The sequence below is a fragment of the Arachis hypogaea genome, chromosome 14 (genome assembly GCF_003086295.3).
Source record: "Arachis hypogaea cultivar Tifrunner chromosome 14, arahy.Tifrunner.gnm2.J5K5, whole genome shotgun sequence".
NCBI classification, from domain to species: domain Eukaryota; kingdom Viridiplantae; phylum Streptophyta; class Magnoliopsida; order Fabales; family Fabaceae; genus Arachis; species Arachis hypogaea.
This window is the reverse complement of record NC_092049.1, coordinates 26,500,036-26,515,830: the sequence shown is the minus strand read 5'-3', so window position 1 is coordinate 26,515,830 and position 15,795 is coordinate 26,500,036. Positions and strand designations below refer to the sequence as shown.

General features: G+C 38.9%; 1 non-coding gene across 1 annotated transcript; it reads left to right on the top strand.

The window, feature by feature from the left end:
* Positions 1–7,434: 7,434 nt before the first annotated feature.
* LOC112745392 (small nucleolar RNA R71) lies at positions 7,435–7,542 on the top strand. Its single transcript, XR_003173324.1, has one exon. It is a non-coding gene; the product is annotated as a small nucleolar RNA R71 (small nucleolar RNA).
* Positions 7,543–15,795: the final 8,253 nt, after the last annotated feature.

The window sequence follows — 15,795 nt, the reverse complement described above, 5'->3', positions numbered from 1 at the left end:
CTGCAGGTTAAAATTTTTTAAACTCTAATCCTATCTGCACTTTTTTTTAAGGAGAAAGCTCAACACACTAAATGGAGCACACAACCGACATCGGACAAAAAAAACAGGAAAAAATAAAAAAATACAAACAGAACAACTCATATGTCATCTCCAAAAATGGATTCTCTCAATTTTTTTGTAAAGTGTGATCTTTTACTATACACTCTTTAAGTGAGACCAAGAGAAAATATGTGAGAAAAGATGTTGAATGATGAAAAATCATACTTTACAAAAAAATTGAGAGGAAAAAAAAATTAGAGAATCAATTTCTATGGTATCTCCAGCATAGCCATCAATAACATGAGATACTACCACACCATTCTCTAGAACAACAAAATGACCTAGTGACACAATCCACTAAATTTATCGTCTTATTCTAAAATATAACATCATTTCTGTGTAGTCAAATATTTCATATAATAGAGAAGAACCCAACTAACTAATTCATGCACATTTCTTTTCTCAAAGGCATAGCCCTCCAACTCTTGAAATGGTCTGTTATGGTTCTTGAGATAGTCCACATGCGTCCAATATCAGTAATCCAAGAACACCACACCTGCCAAGAAAATTCACAAGTAACAAATAAGTGTTAAGCAGTTTCACCATCCTTTCTACATAGAACACGCACATTATCTCCCTAGTCAATAATTTCCAATCTACTCAATCGGTCCTTAGTATTGACGCGGCCTACTATAACAAACCAGATAAATAGCTTGACTCGAGACGACACTAGTCCTTTCAAAATATCATTTGTGAACCTGTATCTAATTATATAATCCGCCAATGTCTCTTCTTGTAAAACCTGTATAAATGAGTTAGTAGAATCAATGCCCTTTGCCAAATCTCCACACCACTCTGTCCTGTGCTTCTGCTATCAATCTGACAGATTGCAGGTGGTGCGCAGAAATTGTGATTACACTTTGATTATGTAAAATTCATCGCTCTTTCTTTCCCTGGTAATGGCGCCAAAAACATGATGCCAATACCATGGTTCACAACTTCGCACAACTAACCAGCAAGTGCACTGGGTCGTCCAAGTAATACCTTACGTGAGTAAGGGTCGAATCCCACGGAGATTGTCGGTATGAAGCAAGCTATGGTCACCTTGTAAATCTCAGTCAGGCGGATATAAATTGATAATGGTGTTTTCGAAATTAATAAATAAAAGAAGGGATAGAAATACTTATGTAAATCATTGGTGAGAGTTTCAGATAAGCGAATAGAGATGCTTTCGTTCCTCTGAACCTCTGCTTTCCTGCTATCTTCATCCAATCAGTCTTACTCCTTTCCATGGCTGACTTTATGTGATACATCACCACTGTCAATGGCTACTTTCGGTCATCTCTCGGGAAAATGATCCAATGCCCTGTCACGGCACGGCTAATCGTCTGGAGGCATCACCCTTGTCAATGGCTTCATCTTATCCTCTCAGTGAAAATGGTCAACGCACCCTGTCACGGCACGGCTATTCATCTGTCGGTTCTCGATCATGCTGGAATAGGATTTACTATCCTTTTGCGTCTGTCACTAACGCCCTGCAATCGCGAGTTTGGAGCTCGTCACAGTCATTCATTCATTGAATCCTACTCGGAATACCACATACAAGGTTTAGACCTTCCGGATTCTCTTGAATGCCGCCATCATTCTAGCTTACACCACGAAGATTCCGATTAAGAGATCTAAGAGATACTCATTCAATTCTAATGTAGAACGGAAGTGGTTGTCAGGCACGCGTTCATAAGGAATAATGATGATTGTCACGTTCATCACATTCAGATTGAAGTACGAATGAATATCTTAGAAGTGAAATAGGATGAATTGAATAGAAAACAGTAGTACTTTGCATTAATCTTTGAGGAACAGCAGAGCTCCACACCTTAATCTATGGAGTGTAGAAACTCTACCGTTAAAAATACATAAGTGAAAGGTCCAGGCATGGCCGAATGGCCAGCCCCTCTGATCTAAGAACCAGGCGTCCAAAGATGATCAAAAAGACTAGTAAAATGTCCTATTTATAATAAACTAGCTACTAGGGTTTACATGAGTAAGTAATTGATGCATAAATCCACTTCCGGGGCCCACTTGGTGTGTGCTTGGGCTGAGCTTGAGTGTTGCACGTGTAGAGGTCCTTCTTGGAGTTGAACGCCAGGTTTTGTGCCAGTTTGGGCATTCAACTCTGGTTTTGGCTCCTTTTCTGGCGCTGGACGCCAGATTTGGGCAGAAAGCTGGCGTTGAACGCCAGTTTACGTCGTCTATTCTTGGCCAAAGTATATATTATTATATATTTCTGGAAAACCCTGGATGTCTACTTTCCAACGCAATTGGAAGCGCGCCATTTCAAGTTTTGTAGCTCCAGAAAATCCACTTTGAGTGCAGGGAGGTCAGAATCCAACAGCATCAGCAGTCCTTCTTCAACCTCTGAATCTGATTTTTGCTCAAGTCCCTCAATTTCAGCCAGAAAATACCTGAAATCATAGAAAAACACACAAACTCATAGTAAAGTCCAGAAATGTGAATTTAACATAAAAACTAATGAAAACATCCCTAAAAGTAACTAGATCCTTCTAAAAACATACTAAAAACAATGTCAAAAAGCGTATAAATTATCCGCTCATCACAACACCAAACTTAAATTGTTGCTTGTCCCCAAGCAACTGAAAATCAAATAGGATAAAAAGAAGAGAATATACTATAAATTCCAAGCTATCAGTGAAACATAGCTTCAATCATATGAGCGGGACTTATAGCTTTTTGCATCTTGAATAGTTTTGGCATCTCACTTTATCCATTGAAGTTTAGAATGATTGGTATCTATAGGAACTCAGAGTTCAAATAGTGTTTTTGACTCTCCTAGTTCAGTATGATGATTCTTGAACACAGCTTCTTTATGAGTCTTGGCCGTGGCCCTAAGCACTTTGTTTTCCAGTATTACCACCGGATACATAAATGTCACAGACACATAATTGGGTGAACCTTTTCAGATTGTGACTCAGCTTTGCTAAAGTCCCCAATTAGAGGTGTCCAGGGTTCTTAAGCACACTCTTTTTTTGCTTTGGACCTTGACTTTAACCGCTCAGTCTCAAGTTTTCACTTGACACCTACACGCCACAAGCACATGGTTAGGGACAGCTTGGTTTAGCCGCTTAGACCAGGATTTTATTCCTTTAGGCCCTCCTATCCACTGATGCTCAAAGCCTTGGGATCCTTTTTATTTGCCCTTGCCTTTTGGTTTTAAGGGTTATTGGCTTTTTCTGCTTGCTTTTTCTTTTTCTTTCTATTTTTTTTCGCCTATTTTTTTTTCTGCAAGCTTTGTTCTTTGCTGCTTTTTCTTGCTTCAAGAATCATTTTTTATGATTTTTCAGATTATCAAATAACATGTCTCCTAGTCATCATTCTTTCAAGAGCCAACATATTTAACATTCTTAAACAACAACTTCAAAAGACATATGCACTGTTCAAGCATACATTCAGAAAACAAGAAGCATTGTCACCACATCAATATAATTAAACTAAGTTCAAGGATAAATTCGAAACTCATGTACTTCTTGTTCTTTTGAATTAAAACATTTTTCATTTAAGAGAGGTGATGGATTCATAGGACATTCATAACTTTAAGACATAGTTACTAACTACTAATGATCATGTAATGAAGACACAAACATAGATAAGCACATAACATAGAAAACGCAAAACAGAAGAAATAAGAACAAGGAATGAATCCACCTTAGTGATGGTGGCGTTTCCTTCTTGAGGAACCAATGATGTCCTTGAGCTCTTCTATGTCTCTTCCTTGTCTTTGTTGCTCCTCCCTCATTGCTTTTTGATCTTCTCTTATTTCATGGAGCATGATGGAGTGCTCTTGATGTTCCACCCTTAGTTGTCCTATATTGGAACTCAATTCTCCTAGGGAGATGTTGATTTGCTCCCAATAGTTTTGTGGAGGAAAGTGCATTTGAGGCATTTCCGGGATCTCATGGTGATGAGCTTCATACGCCTCTTGAGCTCCATGAATGGGCTCTCTTGCTTGCTCCATCTTTTTCTTAGTGATGGGCTTGTCCTCTTTAATGAGGATATCTCTCTCTATGTCAATCCCAGCTGAATTGCATAGGTGGCAAATGAGGTGAGGAAAGGCTAACCTTGCCATAGTGGAAGACTTGTCAGCCACCATGTAGAGTTCTTGAGGTATAATCTCATGAACTTCCACCTCTTCTCCAATCATGATGCTATAGATCATGATGGCCCGGTTTATAGTAACTTCAGACCGGTTGCTATTGGGAATGATTGAGCATTGAATGAACTCCAACCATCCTCTAGCTATAGGCTTGAGGTCCAATCTTCTTAGTTGAACCGGCTTGCCTTTGGAGTCAATCTTCCATTGAGCTCCTTCCACGCATATTTCCATAAGGACTTGGTCCAACCTTTGATTAAAGTTGACCCTTCTAGTGTAGGGGCGTTCATCTCCTTGCATCATGGGCAAGTTAAACGCCAACCTCACATTCTCCAGACTAAAATCTAAGTATTTCCCCCGAACCATTGTAACATAGTTCTTTGGATCCGGGTTCTTACTTTGATCATGGTTCTTGGTGATCCATGCATTAGCATAGAACTCTTGAACCATTAGGATGCCGACTTGTTGGATGGGATTTGTTAGAACTTCCCAACCTCTTCTTTGAATTTCATGTCGGATCTCCGGATACTCATTTCTTTTGAGTTTGAAAGGGACCTCAGGGATCACCTTCTTCTTGGCCACAACATCATAGAAGTGGTCTTGATGGGCTTTGGAGATGAACCTTTCCATCTCCCATGACTCGGATGTGGAAGCTTTTGTCTTCCCCTTCCCCTTTCTAGAGGATTCTCCGGTCTTAGGTGCCATCAATGGTAATGGAAAAACAAAAAGCTTATGCTTTTACCACACCAAACTTAGAATTTTGCTCGCCCTCGAGCAAGAGAAGAAAGAATAGATGAAGAAGAAGAAGAAATGGAGGAGAGGGAGAAGGTGATGTGGTTCGGCCAAGAAGGGTATAGAGGGGTTGTGTTGTGTGAATTTGAAGAAGAATGGAGGGCTTTATATAGGGAAGGGAGGGGGGAAGGTTTCGGCCATATGGGTGGGTTTGGGTGGGAAATTGGTTTTGAATTTTGAAGGTAGGTGGGGTTTATGAGGTAGGTTTATGGGGAAGAGTGGATGGATGTGAGTGGTGGTGATGGGGAAGAGAGATTGAGGTGATTGGTGAAGGGTTTTTGGGGAAGAGTGTTTATGGGGTTGTGTGAAAGAGAGTGGTGAGAAGAAGTGAGTGGAGGTAGGTGGGGATCCTGTGGGATCCACAGATCCTGAGTGGATCCTGTGGGGTCCACAGATCCTGAGGTGTTCAAGGATTTACATCCCTGCACCCATTAGGCATGTAAAAATGCCTCTGCACATAACTCTGGGCGTTCAGCGCCCAGAAGCTGCCCATTTTGGGCGTTCAGCGCCAGAACCATGCTCTGTTCTGGCGCTTAACGCCAGACAGATGCTCCTCCAGGGTGTGATTTTTCTTCTGCCTTTTTTTGATTCCGTTTTCAATTTTTATATTTATTTTGTGACTCCACATGATCATGAACCTATAAAGACATATAATTAAGAAAAATATAGTTAGATAAATAAAAATTGGGTTGCCTCCCAACAAGCGCTTCTTTAATGTCAATAGCTTGACAGTGGGCTCTCATGGAGCCTCACAGATGTTCAGAGCATTGTTGAAACTCTCCAACACCAAACTTAGAGTTTGGATATGGGAGTTCAACACCAAACTTAGAGTTTGGTTGTGGCCTCCCAACACCAAACTTAGAGTTTGACTGTGGGGGCTTGGGTTGACTCTGCTTTGAGAGAAGCTTTTCATGCTTCCTCTCCATGGTTGCAGAGGGAGATCCTTGAGTTTTAAACACAAGGGAGTCCTCATTCCATTGAAGGACTAGTTCACCTCTGTCAACATCAATCACAGCTCTTGCTTTGGCCAGGAAAGGTCTTCCTAGGATGATGGATTCATCCTCTTCCTTTCCAGTATCCAGGACTATGAAATCAGCAGGGATGTAAAGGCCTTCAACCTTTACTAACACGTCCTCTACTTGTCCATATGCCTGTTTTCTTGAATTGTCTGCCATCTCTAATGAGATTTTAGCAGCTTGCACCCCATAGATTCCCAGTTTCTCTATTACAGAGAGGGGCATGAGGTTTATTCCTGAACCAAGGTCACACAGAGCCTTAAAGATCATGGTGCCTATGGTACAAGGTATTATGAACTTCCCAGGATCCTGTCTCTTCTGAGGCAATGTCAGTTGATCTAGATCACTTAGTTCATTGATGAACAAGGGAGGTTCAACTTCCCAAGTATCAATGCCAAATAATTTGGCATTTAGCTTCATGATTGCACCAAGAAACTTGGCAGTTTGCTCTTCAGTAACATCCTCATTCTCTTCAAAAGAGGAATACTCATCAGAGCTCATGAAGGGCATAAGGAGGTTCAATGGAATCTCTATGGTCTCTAGATGAGTCTCAGATTCCTTTGGTTCCTCAGAGGGAAGCTCCTTATTGGTCACTGGACGTCCCAGGAGGTCTTCCTCCTTGGGATTCACGTCCTCCTCTCCCTCACTGGGTTCGGCCATTTTGCTTATGTCAATGGCCTTGCACTCTCCTTTTGGATTCTCTTCTGTATTGCTTGGGAGAGTACTGGGAGGGATTTCAGTGATCCTTTTACTCAGCTGGTCCACTTGTGCTTCCAAATTTCTAATGGAAGACCTTGTTTCATTCATGAAGCTCACAGTGGCTTTGGATAGATCAGAGACTAGATTTGCTAAATTAGAAGCATTTTGTTCAGAGTTCTCTGTCTGTTGCTGAGTGGATGATGGAAAAGGTTTATTATTGTTAAACCTGTTTCTTCCACCATTATTAAAGCCTTGTTAAGGCTTTTGATCCTTCTATGAGAAATTTGGATGATTTCTCCATGATGAGTTATAGGTGTTTCCATAAGGTTCACCTAAGTAATTCACCTCTGCTATTGCAGGGTTCTCAGGATCATAAGCTTCTTCTTCATGAGAAGCCTCTTGAGTACTGTTGGATGCAACTTGCATTCCATTCAGACTCTGAGAAATCATATTGACTTGCTGAGTCAATATTTTGTTCTGAGCCAATATGACATTCAGAGTATCAACTTCAAGAACTCCCTTCTTCATAGGCGTCCCATTATTCACAGGATTCCTTTTAGAAGTGTACATGAAATGGTTATTAGCAACCATGTCAATGAGTTCTTGAGCTTCTGCAGGCGTTTTCTTTAGGTGAATGGATCCACCTGCAGAAGTGTCCAGTGACATTTTTGATAGCTCAGATAAACCATCATAGAATATATCCAGGATTGTCCATTCTGAAAGCATGTCAGAAGGACACTTTTTGGTCAACTGTTTGTATCTTTCCCAAGCTTCATAGAGGGATTCACCTTCTTTCTGTCTGAAGGTTTGAACATCAGCTCTAAGCTTGCTCAGCTTTTGAGGAGGAAAGTACTTGGCTAAGAAAGCCATGACCAGCTTATCCCAAGAGTTCAGGCTGTCTTTGGGTTGAGAATCCAACCATAATCTAGCTCTGTCTCTTACAGCAAAAGGGAAAAGCATGAGCCTGTAGACTTCAGGATCTACTCCATTAGTCTTAACAGTATCACATATCTGCAAGAATTCAGTTAAGAACTGAAAAGGATCTTCAGATGGAAGTCCATGAAACTTGCAGTTCTGCTGCATCAGAGAAACTAATTGAGGTTTCAGCTCAAAGTTGTTTGCTCCAATGGCAGGAATGGAGATGCTTCTTCCATGTAAATTGGAATTCGGTGCAGTAAAGTCACCAAGCATCTTCCTTACATTATTATTATTTTCGGCTGCCATCTCCTCTTCCTGTTCAAAAATTTCTGAAAGGTTATTTCTGGATTGTTGTAATTTAGCTTCTCTTAATTTTCTCTTCAGAGTCCTTTCAGGTTCCGGATCTGCTTCAACAAGAATATTCTTGTCCTTACTCCTGCTCATATGACAAAGAAGAGGGCACAGAAAAAATAATAATAATAGAGATCCTTTATACCACAGTATAGGGATCCCTTTGTGAGTGGAAGAAAAGAGGGGGAGACAAAGAATGTAATGTAATGGAAGAAACACAACTGTGAGGAGGGTTGAGATGTGAGATGAGATGTTAGTAAATGAATAAATAAATAGAATAAGATGGGAGAGGGAGAATTTTCGAAAAATATTTTTGAAAAAGAGTTAGTGATTTTCGAAAATGGTTTTTGAAAAATGTTAGTATTTTTCAAAAATTTTTAAAATCAAAAATAAAAATAAGAATAATTAGTTAATTAAAAAGAAATTTTTGAAAAAGAGGGAAGATATTTTCGAAAATTAGAGAGAGAGAGTTAGTTAGGTAGTTTTGAAAAAGTTAAGAAACAAACAAAAAGTTAGTTAGTTAGTTGAAACAAATTTTGAAAAGATAAGAAGTTAGGAGGTTAGAAAAGATATTTTGAAATTAGATTTTTGAAAAAGATAAGATGAGAAGATATTTTTGAAAAGATATGATAGAAATTAATTTTTGAAAAAAAGATTTGATTTTTAAAATCACAATTAATGACTTGATTCATAAGAAATCACAAGATATGATTCTAGAACTCAAAGTTTGAATCTTTCTTAACAAGCAAGTAACAAACTTGAAATTTTTGAATCAAAACATTAATTGATGATGTTATTTTCAAAAATCATGTGAAAAAAATAAGAAAAAGATTTTTGAAAAATATTTTTTAGAATTTTCGAAAATAACTAAGAAAAAATGAAAAAGATTTGATTTTTGAAAAAGATTTTGAAAAAGATAAGATTTTTTAAAATGAAAATTTGATTTGACTCATAAAAACAAATAGATTTTAAAATTTTTTGAAAAAGTCAAATCTAATTTTCGAAATTTTAAGAGAGAAAAAGGAAAAGATATTTTTTTTATTTTTGAAATTTTTATGATGAGAGAGAAAAATTAAAACATCATTTTCTTGTTTTTCTCTTTTATTTTTGAATCAAAACAAGGAATGCATGCAAGAATGCTATGAATGTCAAGATGAACACCAAGAACACTATGAATGTCAAGATGAACATCAAGAACATAATTTTGAAAAATTTTTAATGCAAAGAAAACATGCAAGACACCAAACTTAGAATTCTTTAATGCTTAGACACTAAGAATTCAAGAATGCATATGAAAAACACCATACAACACAAAACAAAAAAAATCATCAAGATCAAACAAGAAGACTTACCAAGAACAACTTGAAGATCATGAAGAACACTATGAATGCATGAAATTTTCGAAAAATGCAAGATGCATATGCAAGTGACACCAAACTTATAACATGACTCAAGACTCAAACAAGAAACAGAGAAATATTTTTTATTTTTATGATTTTCTAATTTTTTTGGATTTTTTTTCGAAAAATTAATTGGAAAAAAAATAAGGATTCCAAAATTTTTAATATGAATTTTAGGAATCTTGCATTCTTAGTCTAAAGCTTCAGTCCAGGAATTAGACATGGCTCACTAGCCAGCCAAGCTTTCAAAGAAAGCTCCAGTCCAAAACACTAGACATGGCCAATGGCCAGCCAAGCTTCAGCATGTAATTCAGACATGACATGCCTGACATACCCTACAGTCGTATAACAGCTGATGGTTGGAAGCCTCAGTCCAAAAGAATTTAGACATGGCTTTACAGCCAGCCAGGCTTCACATGCTTCATGAAACACTAGAATTCATTCTTAAAAATTTTGAATAAATTTTTTTTTTCGAAAACAGGTGAGAAAATTTTGAAATATTTTTGAAAAATTTTTTGAAAAGAAAACACAAAAGAAAATTACCTAATCTGAGCAACAAGATGAACCGTCAGTTGTCCAAACTCGAACAATCCCCGGCAACGGCGCCAAAAACTTGCTGCGCAGAAATTGTGATTACACTTTGATTATGTAAAATTCATCGCTCTTTCTTTCCCTGGTAATGGCGCCAAAAACATGATGCCAATACCATGGTTCACAACTTCGCACAACTAACCAGCAAGTGCACTGGGTCGTCCAAGTAATACCTTACGTGAGTAAGGGTCGAATCCCACGGAGATTGTCGGTATGAAGCAAGCTATGGTCACCTTGTAAATCTCAGTCAGGCGGATATAAATTGATAATGGTGTTTTCGAAATTAATAAATAAAAGAAGGGATAGAAATACTTATGTAAATCATTGGTGAGAGTTTCAGATAAGAGAATAGAGATGCTTTCGTTCCTCTGAACCTCTGCTTTCCTGCTATCTTCATCCAATCAGTCTTACTCCTTTCCATGGCTGGCTTTATGTGATACATCACCACTGTCAATGGCTACTTTCGGTCATCTCTCGGGAAAATGATCCAATGCCCTGTCACGGCACGGCTAATCGTCTGGAGGCATCACCCTTGTCAATGGCTTCATCTTATCCTCTCAGTGAAAATGGTCAACGCACCCTGTCAGGGCACGGCTATTCATCTGTCGGTTCTCGATCATGCTGGAATAGGATTTACTATCCTTTTGCGTCTGTCACTAACGCCCTACAATCGCGAGTTTGGAGCTCGTCACAGTCATTCATTCATTGAATCCTACTCGGAATACCACATACAAGGTTTAGACCTTCCGGATTCTCTTGAATGTCGCCATCATTCTAGCTTACACCACGAAGATTCCGATTAAGAGATCTAAGAGATACTCATTCAATTCTAATGTAGAACGGAAGTGGTTGTCAGGCACGCGTTCATAGGAAATAATGATGATTGTCACGTTCATCACATTCAGATTGAAGTACGAATGAATATCTTAGAAGTGAAATAGGATGAATTGAATAGAAAACAGTAGTACTTTGCATTAATCTTTGAGGAACAGCAGAGCTCCACACCTTAATCTATGGAGTGTAGAAACTCTACCGTTAAAAATACATAAGTGAAAGGTCCAGGCATGGCCGAATGGCCAGCCCCTCTGATCTAAGAACCAGGCGTCCAAAGATGATCAAAAAGACTAGTAAAATGTCCTATTTATAATAAACTAGCTACTAGGGTTTACATGAGTAAGTAATTGATGCATAAATCCACTTCCGGGACCCACTTGGTGTGTGCTTGGGCTGAGCTTGAGTGTTGCACGTGTAGAGGTCCTTCTTGGAGTTGAACGCCAGGTTTTGTGCCAGTTTGGGCGTTCAACTCTGGTTTTGGCTCCTTTTCTAGCGCTGGACGCCAGATTTGGGCAGAAAGCTGGCTTTGAACGCCAGTTTATGTCATCTATTCTTAGCTAAAGTATAGACTATTATATATTGATGGAAAGCCCTGGATGTCTACTTTCCAACGCAATTGGAAGCGCGCCATTTCGAGTTCTGTAGCTCCAGAAAATCTACTTTGAGTGCAGGGAGGTCAGAATCCAATAGCATCAGCAGTCCTTCTTCAACCTCTGAATCTGATTTCTGCTCAAGTCCCTCAATTTCAGCCAGAAAATACCTGAAATCATAGAAAAACACACAAACTCATAGTAAAGTCCAGAAATGTGAATTTAACATAAAAACTAATGAAAACATCCCTAAAAGTAACTAGATCCTACTAAAAACATACTAAAAACAATGTCAAAAAGCGTATAAATTATCCGCTCATCAGCAGGACATCAAGCATTTGATTTAAGGTATCTACCTCCTATTGGCGGAGTTTTCTCTTCCATTAGAAGTTTCAAACCCACTCTAACCCAACCCAAACCTCACAATCCCCAATTACGGATCATTTTTGATTTGAAATCAAGAAAAGTCTCAGAAAGAAATCTTTCAGCTTTCCAGGTTACAGCCATGTATCCTACCAAATTTGGTTGATCTACCGTCTCCAACTTCTATAGCAAGACCATCAATCATCTTTTGTCTGATATGTTGCTCTGATATTTGCAACTGACATATATCTCACCACGGGCCACCTCTAAGTGGTAATGTTTGAGTTAACAACAACTGATTTGGGTTCAAGCTATGACATGAGCACACAATCTTCTTCCACAATAGACACTCCTCCTTTGAGAATCTTCACCACCATTTAAAAAATAAAACAGTATTACGTACCATATAATCTCCACCTCCCAAACCTCCTGTTTATTCGGTGCCTGTACCATCTCCCATTTTACTAGGGCCAAGCTAGGCTGACCATCTTTTTTTTCCCAAAAGAATCTTCTCTGCAGTGAAATTATCTTTTGTGCAACTGCGTTTGGCATTTTATACAAACTCAGATAGTAAATAGGTAGACTGTTCATAACTGTCTCAATAAGGACCAGCTTCCCACCTTTACTTAATACATTTGCTTTCCACAAGCTAAGTCGTTCCTCTACCTTATCTATTAACGGCTTCCATGTCTTTACGAGTCTTGAATTCGCTCCCAGGTTAATGCCAAGATACTTCCCCGGTAACGATGCCGCCTGACACCCCAGTAAATGGCATATTTGTCCAACCCACTCCTCATTACAATTTACTAGTATCAAGCTGGACTTCTCAAAGTTAATGCTCAACTCTAACATCATTTCAAAACACCTCAAAAGTCTCTTATAGTTTCTAACTCTCTTCTCCTCCAGTGGACAGAATAAGATAATATCATATGCAAACTGCAATTGTGATAACTCTATATTATCCCTACCCACTAACAGTGGAGATATTCTCTGATTTCTTATCGCCTCTCCAATCATCCTGTTCAACACATCCACCACAAAAACAAATAAGGATGGTGACAGTAGATTCCCTTGACGAAGTCCTCTCTCCATCTTGAATGGTTTCGATGGTGACCCATTAACTAGAACCGAGATAACCCATGTCCTCCATCTGTTACTGAACCTCATCTTATGTAACACAATGTCAACAAAGTTCTATTTCACTCTATCATAAGCTTTATGGAAATCCAGTTTAATGATTGTTGATGCCTTCTTCCCCAGTTTCAACCATTGTACAGTTTCACACGCAATTAGAGCTCCGTCATGTATCTTTTTTCCCTTAACAAAGGTACTTTGTGATTCTTCCATTAATCCTGGCATTACGCTCCTCATCCTTCTTGTCAACACTTTAGATATAACCTTATACACACAACCAACTATGCTAATAGGTTTGAGATCTTTTTATCTCCTTTTCCCCAACAAACTTCGGAGCCAAGGCGACCCATGTAACATTAGAATTTGTTGGTAACCTTGCCGTCTTAGAGAAACCCAACACAACTGCAGTAAATTCTGCTCCAATCTCATCCCAGCACTTCTTTATAAAATTCATATTATATCCATCGCTTCTTGGGACCTTGGAAGATTCATAATCTCAAACCGCTTCCTTCACTTCCTCCATTGACAGCATCATCTCAAGTGCTTCAGCATCCTCGACTTGTATCCTGTTAACCAGACCATCCCGAAAGCTACTATTAGGAGAAGCTTCTTGGTGGTATGGATTTTTATAAAATCCATGATTGCAACCTTGATCCTTGCATGATTCTTCACTAACCTCCCATTAACCACCAAAGTCAAAATTTGGTTATTCCTTCTTCTCGCCGAGGCAATGTTGTGAAAGTATTTTGTGTTCCATCCATCTCTTTAACATATCGAGATCTAGATATTTGCTTTCAGTGCATGTCCTGTCTAATATACCATTTCTCATAGCACTTAACTAGTACCTTTCTCCTTGCCTCCAATATACTATCATAAACTCCATTGCTAACAATGTTATCTACCTTCTTTACCTCATCTTCAAATTTCTTTATCTTCTCAGTGATATTTCCAAAATACTGCTTAGGCCATCTACCCAGCGATGTTGACAATGCTTTTAATTTATCTAAGAATTGAATATCGCCTAGCCCCCTCCACTCCTCTTTTACCATTCTTAAAAAATCTTCATGAGTAAACCACGAGTCCAAACTGCGAAACGGTCTTGGACCCTCAAACACCCTTCTATCTTCCACAATCAGTGGACAATGATCCAATAATCCCTTCAGCCCTACTTTCAATTGTGTCTTTGAGTACTCTTCTAACCAGCCCATACTAACTAAGCTCCTATCAATACGACTGCAAGACTGTCTCCTAAACCATGTATACTTGAAATCATTTAGTACCAAGTCTATCAACTCCATATCATTTACCCATGCTTTAAAATCTTCAACAGTCACAGGAAGACTAGTCACTCATTTTCTTTCCTCCATATGCAGAATTTTATTGAAGTTACCCAAGTAACATAAAGGAACCTGACACAATCCAGTAATATAACTCAATTCTTCTCATATTAATAATTTCTCCTCTCTCACATGTGGACCATATACCAAACACAGAGCACAATGAAAGTTATCTTTAAGCATCACCTTTTCTACACACAATCATCTATCTTCTTTATAGTAATTGTTCAATTTAAATACTTATTCATCTCATATTAACAATAATTCACTAGAAGCACTAATGGAACCTATATACTCTCAACTTGTCCTATCATTTCTCCAAATATGTTCTACATCAAAATTAGTCGCTTTTTCTTTTTTGTCATTATCAAACCCAACATATCTATCCAAAATTTATTTTTAGAACTTTTTATCATACTTAATTTTTTAACTCCTCTCAACCTTCTAATATTCCATGAACTTAGAATCATTTAAAATTCTTGATATACAACTATTTGCAATTTTTTTGACGACTTCTCACTTTTTCCTTCTGCTTTGCTTGCCTTCGTTTATGTGCTATTACTTCATTTTGTTCCTAGAAAATAGCCATGATGTCTTCATCATCACTACACTACACTGAATAAGACTTGACTCCACAGCAAGTTTTCAACCCTCTATGTTCTCTGCCATTTCTTCTTCCTAGCTTTGTCTTTGATCATCACCATTCAGCTCACTGTTGTGGTTTAGAATATCGTCTCCCTCAGGCTCTGCTTCTTCATGTTCTTCACAAACGTCTTCTTGCTCATAACCACTCCCACCTCTTCTCCCCTCTTCCAATTTCGTTGCGTTGCTATCCCCGGATTCCCCAACAAACACTCATGGTTCATTGCTCATCCCTTGTACTCATTCATCGCTCTCCACAGCCACTTCAAACGCTCCCCTTCGTTTCAACCTCGCATTTCTCTCCTTCCTCATCTCTTGTGCATTGATTTCATCTTCAATAGGATGTACATTTTTTGTTTTGCTTACACCTAGTTCATGCTCATCCCGGCCACGCTGTTCTCGTTCGCCGTCGTTCCTGGTTCCAACAGCATTAGAGGTTTTAGCGTCGTCAACATCCTTGGCCCCTCCATTTGTGATGTCGTCTTCGTCTATTGGGCTAGCTTGGCATTAAAACATGGAACGTTCTTCAATCCTCACTCCCCCTGCATCACTCTGCCACCGTGTTTCGCCATTCATCACCCCTTTGTACCAATCGGGCTCCGTGGAAGAGTAGCGCTGCCTCTTGTGCCGTTCAGCAGCTTCCTCCCTAACCGGCTCATGTCTTCATTTGGGTTAAAACCAACCCGGTTGGAGAGCCCATTCTCAATCTCACTCGTATGGGCTATCCCCTTCATAGGTTTATTATTTCTCAGCTTCAAATTATTGGGATTTTTTTCTCCCAGCCCACTAATGCATCCTATAATAGTTGCTGATTGTTTCCTTCGAAATTCCTCATAATCACAAGATATGGTGCAATCCAAATCATCTGCTGGACTACTTTCAATAGATCCCTGAATATTCGCCTTCTCCTTTACTGCCGTA